Here is a 9,047-nt window from a genome sequence, read left to right on the forward strand (position 1 = left end):
TAACCAGGGAGAAAATCCACGTATGTCTATATGAGTCACATATCCCAGCCCCATATATCTTCAGCCTAGAGCTATTGCTCTCTAGCTTGTACCATTTGCATGGAAGCAGTGTTAGCATTAAGAGCAGGGCCTGCATTTTTTCTTCTTCATAATTCTGGAGGCAATCTTTATGTGTGTATGTGTGTATGTGTATGTTTGATTATGATACATATCATATGAAGCAATTGCTCCTGGACAAATTAAAAGGTAAATTTAGCACTCACTTCAGCAGCACATACACTAAAATCAGAACAATACAGAGATCATTAGCATGGCCCCTGCACAAGGATGATGTGCAAATTTGTGAAGTGTTCCATATTTTTACACAACATCAGGAAGACATCAATCCAATTAAAAATGGGCAAAGGGCATGAGCACATACCTCTCCAAAGAAGATATAATACAGAGGACTTATAGGGATATAAAAAGATGCTCAACATCACTAGCCATCAGAAAGATGTAAATTAAAGCCATAATGAGATACCACTTCATATTGGTCAGGATGGTCATCATAAACAAATCAACAAACAACAAATGCTGGCAAGGCTGTGGAAAAAAACAGAACCGTACTGCACTGTTGGTGGGAATGCAGACTGGTGCAGCCACTGTGGAAAACAGTATGAAATTTCCTCAGAAAACTGAAAGTGGAACTGCCTTTTGACTTGGCAATTCCACTGCTGACATGATACCCTAAGAATCCTGAAACACCAATCCAAAACGACCTATGCACCCCAGTGTTTATAGCAGCACAATTTACCATAGCCAAGTGCTGGAAGCAGCCTAGATGCCCATTGGTAAATGAGTGGATCATTTATATTTACTGTGGTATATTTACAGTAGTATACTTACACAATGGAATGCATGTAGCAGAAAGAAAGAAGTAACTCCTACCACTTATGACAACAGTGATAGAACTGGAGAGTATTTTGCTAAGTGAAATAAGCCAGGCAGTGAAAGACAAATACCATATGATCTCATCCATAAGTGGAACATAATCAACCAAACAAAAAGCAAGTAGAATAGAACCAGAGACATGGAAACAAGGAACATATTGACAGGGACAAGAGGTGCGTGGGGAGGGGAGTAAGGGAGGAAAAGGGAAAGGGTCTAGTCAATAAATAGGTACAAATTACCCAAGGACATGGACAATAAGGCAGGGATTGACTATGGGAGCTGGGCATGGGCAGAGAAGGGGAGATCAAGAGGGGAAAACTGGGACAATTGTAACTGGGACAATAGAACAACAGTAAAAAAAGATAAATGTATATATGACAAGCGTAAAACTATTTTTTCAAAGAACCTCATAGTGAATATAGTGAATTATTTGGTTAAACCAATAATTTTTTCATAATATGGTCTTCAGTTTGTGTCTATCAGTTTTATTTTTTTACTTCTTTTTCATCCTCACCTGAGGATGTTTTATGTATTTTAAACAGAGAGGAAGAGAGAGAGATAAAAATATTGATTGGTTGCCTCCCATATGCATCCTGACAAGGGGTTGAACCCACAACCTAGGTATATGCCTTGACTGGGAATCTTACCTACAGACTTTTGTAATATGGGACAATGCTCCAATCAACTGAGCCTCCTGGCCAGGATTGCTTCTATAATTTTTATGGAATAGAAATTTATTTGAAATACCACCCATAAGGGGCAGGTGGTTATGAAAAAGAAAATGGAGAGCAATAACAGCAGCAGGGATTTCAGAATGAGAAGTGGGGTTGGTTTCAGAAGCTGGGACTGAAGGCCTTCAGGAATGGGGATATTGAAGATGTGGTTGCTCTTCATTCCCCATTCTTCTGCATTTGTGTCTTTCCTTTGTACCTTCTCTTCTCCTTTCATTAAGGCCAGACTTCTTCCCTTTCTAACCTGTATGAGTTCTGTCCCTTAGCTTATTACTCCAAATGTGGGCTTCCTATGAGACCTCAGTGCTCCAGCTCTAGCTTACTTATTGTTGTCATCCTTCCAGCCCTAGCTCCAGAAAAAAACTGTGTATCTCAGTAGTAAGGATACCATCTGATTGGGTCTCTTTATGTTTTGTAGCCTAAATATTTTCTGCTTTAGGACAAGAGGCCCATCCTAAGATCAATCAAGTGCACAGATCATGTTACATGGTATAAAACAGAACTAATTAAGAGTTATATTTCAGCATATTTTGAGTGTTGGACAAATGACTTCCAAAGTGAATTCAAGTATTATAGAGCTTCTGAGATTTAATATAAAAATCTCATAAAATATGGATTTTTAAGAGAGAGAAAGAGGCAGAGAGGGAGAGAATATTATAGTTGCCTCTCAAGCTCCTACTTCCCTTCACTTGTCCTAAAGAAGCTCACCATGTGATTCAAATGACTTTGACCTCATCCTAACTTCCAGAGGTAGACCTTCTTCAAACCATTCAGTCCAACTCTTTGTGAAGCAAGTGGTAGTTCAAGACCTAAGGTAGTTCAGTATTTCAATTTCATTGGATGGGGAAATATCCTAACTGAATCAACCAGAATAAATCCTGAGACTATTGTGTAATTTTCAAGAAGGGTGAGGTTCTCACTCCTCATGATTGATATGAGTGATAACACATGTAATCTATGAGGCTTGACTAGCCAATCAGTTACCATAAGGTAAGACAATCTTATGATGGGACACATAATGCTGAAGGCAAGAAGAATATAACAAAAAGAATCTGGTATTTTGTAACATTGTTGAGCTTCAAAATTGAGGCTCAAAATACATTTATTTAAATATTTCAGTTGCTTGAGTTGATATGTTTCCTTTATTATTTCATCTAGTTTCAAGTTACTTAAAAATGGAAGATGTCCAACTAATAAAGTCTAGTGTATTTTTCTTAAATTTTATCAAATAATTGAGTTAAACTTTTAGTAAGTGTTAACTAGAAACAAGATAGTATGTTTAATGTAGGTAAATGCAATAAACTGTGAATCCTCGGAGGGTAAAAGTTAGAAGGGATTCAAGGAAGCTTGGGAAAACAGTAGGACAAAGTGAGAGAATATCATCAGTTGCCATGAGTTCTGTGAAGCCTGAGTGAGAGTGTGAGCTTTACAGGAGAAGAATTCTTTTCTTCATCCTGTAGTAATAGATCAGTTAGTAGCTACTATATCAAATAAGAGGACTGATTATAGGTTTACATTTTCAGATATATTGTTCTTTTTGAACCTGTTCTGCTTGTTTGCAATTTAATCATCTATGAACCTATGGAAGGTTACCAAAGAGCTGCCTTTTTATATCTTTTAGAGTGGGATGTTTTTTCTCTTGCATAACTCATATTCAGTTCTGGCTAGATGGGGCGTGGTGTTAGGCTATGAGTCCCAGACTATGTGTTCCTAAGTAGGGCCTGAGTAGAATTGTAGACTATGGGCTGTGGGAGAATGCGTTGGACTGGGGCATGGTGTGAGACCTGAGCAGAGTACAAAGAGCACACACCAGGGGGAGACCAAAGCAGAGACCAAGAAAATAACTGTGTGGCTGGCTCATCCCTCTGGATGTCTGGGGCAACTTCAAGTGCTCTTCTGCTTCTGTACAGGCAAAACTAGAGAGGGTGTGCTACATATGAGTGAACTCTTCAACCAAGACCTTTAAGATCAGGAAGTAGACTTTTGAGGCACCAAATCTTTTAAAGAAATGTATTTTAAAGCTAGAGGACACTTAGACTTCAACAGCTCCCAATGTCTGTCTCTTGGAATAGTATTTCTTTGGTATCTTAATAGATGCCACATAAAAAGAGAGTCAGAAGGGATTTTTTTTTTGCTAATACACTCAGAAAATAATTTTGAAAACAATGCAAGACTTTTTTTTTACTGCCAAGATACTCAGGGTCTCATTAATGTACACTGTGCATCTACTGATTTCTTGTGTATTCTCACTATATTTCCTCAGATCCTTTTCATTTTTTTGTTCTTTATTTTGTTCTTGCAAAAATCATTTCTTGTTTGTAGAGCTCATGAAATATATCTTGGCAATGTTATTTGAGTTTAATCACATAAAGTTTCAGACAAGGAGACTGAGACCTAGAGGGAAAGCTTCAATCATCTGGCTCACCCCACAGTGTGAGTTAGTGGCACTGTTACAATTCAGGTCAACTTGTATCCTCCCACACTATACTCTCTCTCCCCTCATGACAGATCACCTCTTCTGTAATTCAAGCCATGTTCCCTGCTATTCATGTTGCCTGGTGAGGGTTTAAATAGAGTTGTTAATAATAGTTGACTGGGCAGACATGCTTTACTAGAAGGCAAGCCCAAATCAATGCATATTTGATCCCACAAAAATGATATAGGTACTATGTATCACAGGGATGGAAATATAGCAGTTTTAAATGCTTTATAAAAGCATAACATCTTCATTAAATACTCTGAATGCTGTATAAACAGCAGCTCATGCAGACATCTATTTTATAGGATATCTCATGGATGGAGGCACCATGTATTTATATTAGCTTAGCCATTGTTAAGAATGAAGAGCTAGACAGGACAGGAAAATTGGTTTCTTATGTAAGATAGATTTAGCTTTCATGTTTTTCTAAGTGTAGTTCTGACTAAAGAAGAAGAAAGTTGAAGTAATACGAGGAGATTGCCTATCTTGAAGTTTTAAGTAGTATAAAACACTCTATAAATGCTACATAGCTACCTATCCTTTTATCTGTAAAACTTTTAGAGTGACATCATGGTGTGTTGGAAAATGGGAATCTCAGTTTATACCTTAGTAAATATTGCAATATTAATTTCAAATAGTTGAGTAAGTTTCATAGTACAGTGAAGTGTGAAGCAAAAATGACAGACTATGTAGGAAGAGTTTTTTAGTCAGTCAACAGGAGAATATGAAAACTTGTCATTTTTAGAATCCACCACTACCAACTGTGATTCTAAAAAACTAATTAAATATAAAGTAAATAAAAACAATGATAATCCTAAATTTTAAATTGGAGCATTTCATGTAAATATTTTAATATACAATAATGATGACACACTATATTAAATTTTGACATGTTATGAGGTATTGAGAAATAGATTAAGTTCAACTTGTTGAACATTTTTGAGTTACATATAAATAGGAAAATCTAGTGACTCAGGTAAGGGATTGAATAACGGTTTGTTAATTATTAGATCACAGTAGACTAGACTCATAAAAGTCATTTCAAAGGTTGGACTGCAACAGCGCAATCTTTCTATGGGAATGGAGGCTGCAATGACAGATGAACCTATCCCATGGTAAACAGCAGACATGAGCATTTGTCCTATTAAGTGCAGCTCGCACACAAAGGGTATTGTAAACACAATTTGGCCACTAGGAAAAAGAAGAAGTCAGGTATATGTTCATCATAATAAAACAAGAAACTTTAATATTTTACTAGGTCCTGATAATTCATGGAAAATGCTGTGAAAGAATGAGGAGAAATCTGGAATGCACGTTAGAGACTGTTGTTGACCTAACAGGATGTTTAGAGCTCAGAAGCTTGGACAAAGGTAACTGTGTGGAGACTTGGCAGTGGTGTTTCCTGTCCATGACCTCTATGAGATGCAGAAAACTCAGGGTCTTTCTAGCCTGGGGCCTTCAGCTGCCACATTCATATGGCTTCAAGGTATTTTAGTCTTCAAGGATTTTCAAGACATATTTAAGGTAGTTTTCAATTGAGACCTATAAAGTGATCATTTTTATTTGAATTCAGAAGAGAATTAAAGTCACCCCCCCACAGGAGTATATTCTGTTCTAAATAACTTAGTACCTTTGTTTTGCCACCTAATAGGTGCAAGTACTCTTTAACCCATTATAAAAACATTTTTGTTAAAAAGAGAGAGAGGTACAATGATGGTACACATATTTAAAAAGAACCCTTTAGTATACATCTGTAAAGGCAGATTTACTGTGAGGCTGATGATGCTGAAGTTTCAGGTCCCTCATTTGGATGAGTTCTTTCTGAGACTTTGGAAAGACCCTACGCATGATGTTCACAGGATCATACACTTGTGAAATATTTGTAAAAGTAGTATATTTTGTTTCATTTCCCTTGAACAGAACCTCCACAAAATTTAGAACTGCCCTCGCCTATTTCTCTAATAGGCAAGGAAAAAAAAACCCTGACTTTTTATACTTTACATATCTGAGCCAATCTTAACTCCCCAATCATTGGACAATAGATTTTTTTAAGTTGACATATTGTGGTGTTGCAATCCCTTTACCGGTATATGGATCTCCTTTCCAGATAACTTTGTCACACTTGTCGCTCATGAGTAAATATTCAGTTTTCAGCATTCTGGTCCCCATGCCAATACTTCTCCACTTCAAGATGAAAGTCTGTCTCTCCTCCAATGTATATGAAGTAGAATGCATGACCCCATAGTGGCAGCAAGGAGATGAGGGGTGGCAGTAAAATCTCTGCTAATTCTTTCATTCTTTGTTTGTGTCAGTGCTTCAGTTGTTCTAGAGCAAGAGATCATATAAACTGTTTTTTCACCCAGTCAGGACCTGATAGTTCTTCAATATCTTATCAGTGGTGCAGCCCTGTATGTAGGTAAGCAACATTGCCAGCATGATTCTTATTTAGAATTTTTAGCCCCAGCTTCTTTAGCTTACTCCTGGCTATATCATTGTATAGCAGGTCTTGATTCTCAGCTCAGTTATGACCTCCTTGTCTTCCATTGGGCAAGCAGAAACTTTTAATCACATTAACTTCACTACATGTGGGAACAAAAGAAGAGCTGAATATTCTTTTTAAGTCTCTCTTACAACTTCCAACTGGGCATTGAAACCCTGTAGCAGTCATTTTCCACATTACCAAATGAGAGCTAGACTAAGTTGTCTTGATTTTTGACTTTTATGTTACCATATCTAACACCTCCATCACAGGACTTTGTCATAGATAGGTGGGGCAAATTGTAAAAAAGCTCCCAATTCTGGGCCCTAGCTGGTGTTGCTCAGTGGATTGAGTGCGGGCCTGAGACTCAAACAACCATGGTTTGATTCCCAGTCAGGGCACATGCCTGGGTTGCAAGCCAGTTCCCAGCAGGGGATGCATGAGAAGCAACCATGCATTGGTATTTCTCTCCCTCTCTTCTTCCCTTCCCCTCTAAAGATAAATAAATAAAATCTTTTTTTAAAAAGCTCCCAATTCTCTAATCCTCATGTACTCATGTCCATTGCTATGTAAATGTGCAGCTGTGCCCATCAAAAGATGGAGTCTATCCTCCACTATGACTTGGGGCTGACCCTGTGATTTGCTTTAACCAATAGAATGTGGTGGCAGAAGTGATGATGCTGTGCAAATTCCTAAGCTTAGGCATTAACAAGTGTTTTATAATTTAGTTCTACCTATCTGGTCCTTTACCTTCACCATGAAAGCAAGCCTGAGAGAAAATCTGAAGGATGAAAAATAACATGGACCAGAATAATTCATCCCAGCCAAGATTACCCTCCATCAGCAGCCACTGAAGCTACCCCAGCTAAGTGCAGACACATGAGCATAAGATCAGTATTCATTTATATCAACATACAGACTCATAATGAATAATAATTGGTAAGCCACTAAGTTTGGTATCTTCATATAACAATAACTAATGGACAGGTGTGTTATTCCCTAAACTGATCTTCCTCTTCTCATGAAACAAAAAAAAATGATTTTATTTTATTTACCTTACAGAATAGCCTGAGTGTTCTATAACATGACATATTTGATGCATTGATGCCCAAAATTTGTTTTGAATATGTAGTGGGGAAATTTAAAAAATTTGGAAACCCTTCTATTCTTTTTATGAATTTTTTCTTTCAGGATTATTTTCTCACTAGGATTTCAAAACCCTCTGAGATTTGAGTAGAACTATGATCCCTTGGTGCTGGTTGCATCGGCCCTCTCTGGCAGGGAATATAGGGCATTCATAGATGTGTGGTGAACCACAAGCAACTGATTTATAGCACATGGGGGATAACTGATAATTCTACAATATGACTGTTGCTATTACACATTCATGCCTGGATGGTATTAAAAATAAATCTGAAGAACTTTTCATTATAAATTTTATCTTTGAGTGCAGCAAATATTGAGTAAAATTTTTATAAATTTTGAAGCTTAATGATCAAGAATAAAAGTGATATATGTGAAGCTTTCCAGATTTACAGAATAATACCATGATCACTATATCTCATTTAGATACTTAAAAGAAACTCTATAAGGCAGACAAGACATGCATTGTGAACATTATTTTGTTTAATGGGAAACTAAGCCTTAATAATATATTTTTAGGTGGAACCCCAGAATCCATTTCAACTTCTAATCTGTTTTCGCATTCTGAGGAAGAGTAAAGTAGAAGAAATAACGTACACTAACCTAGATATAACACAGGCAGAATGTGCTGATGTGCATAGGAAAAGTAAACAGTGCGGTGGCAATTTAGAGGAGGGAAGAGAACATTACTTCAGCTGACAGAACAAAAGTGGTATTTGAATGGGGCTTTACAGAAAAGAAGGTTAGTTGAGCAATGTTACAATGAATCAGTATTATAGACATTTATTAATATGACATACTGACCTGTCTGAATGATGGATTAAAAAGGCAAACATTTCAAATGATGCAGAAAAAGCAATTGTTTAAATTCAATATCAATTTAAGAAGTGAATAACAACCTGAAAATTCAAGACACCTTCCTTAATTGAATAATGAGGACCTTTCAAACACCTGTGGCAAACATCATACTTAATGGTAAAATTTCAAAAGCATTCTACTTAAATCAGAAGCATGACAAGGATGTCTTTTAAGGCCCAGAGTCAGGTGACAGCAGTAAAGACGTGGCCAACATTTTCACAACCTCCTGAGGGACTGACCTCTTAAAATTCACACCTGAGGCCTCACACCAGATATTCTAGACACTAGAATTAAAGACATGATTAATAAGATGGCTGTGATAAGGCACATGTATGGAAAAGGAGAGAAAACTATTTCTGTGTACAAATGAGGTAATGTCCATTCCAGAAATATCAAACGTCTATCAGCCTCGATTTTAAAAGGC

General features: G+C 37.0%; 1 non-coding gene across 1 annotated transcript; it reads left to right on the forward strand.

Annotated features, from left to right (window-relative positions):
* The first annotated feature begins 255 nt into the window (after positions 1-255).
* LOC119055609 (U6 spliceosomal RNA) lies at positions 256-362 on the forward strand. The gene has a single exon (XR_005083727.2). It is a non-coding gene; the product is annotated as a U6 spliceosomal RNA (small nuclear RNA).
* Positions 363-9,047: the final 8,685 nt, after the last annotated feature.

This window comes from Artibeus jamaicensis, unplaced genomic scaffold, assembly GCF_021234435.1.
Source record: "Artibeus jamaicensis isolate MK-2021 breed Jamaican fruit bat unplaced genomic scaffold, CSHL_Jam_final contig_3214, whole genome shotgun sequence".
Lineage (NCBI taxonomy): Eukaryota > Metazoa > Chordata > Mammalia > Chiroptera > Phyllostomidae > Artibeus > Artibeus jamaicensis.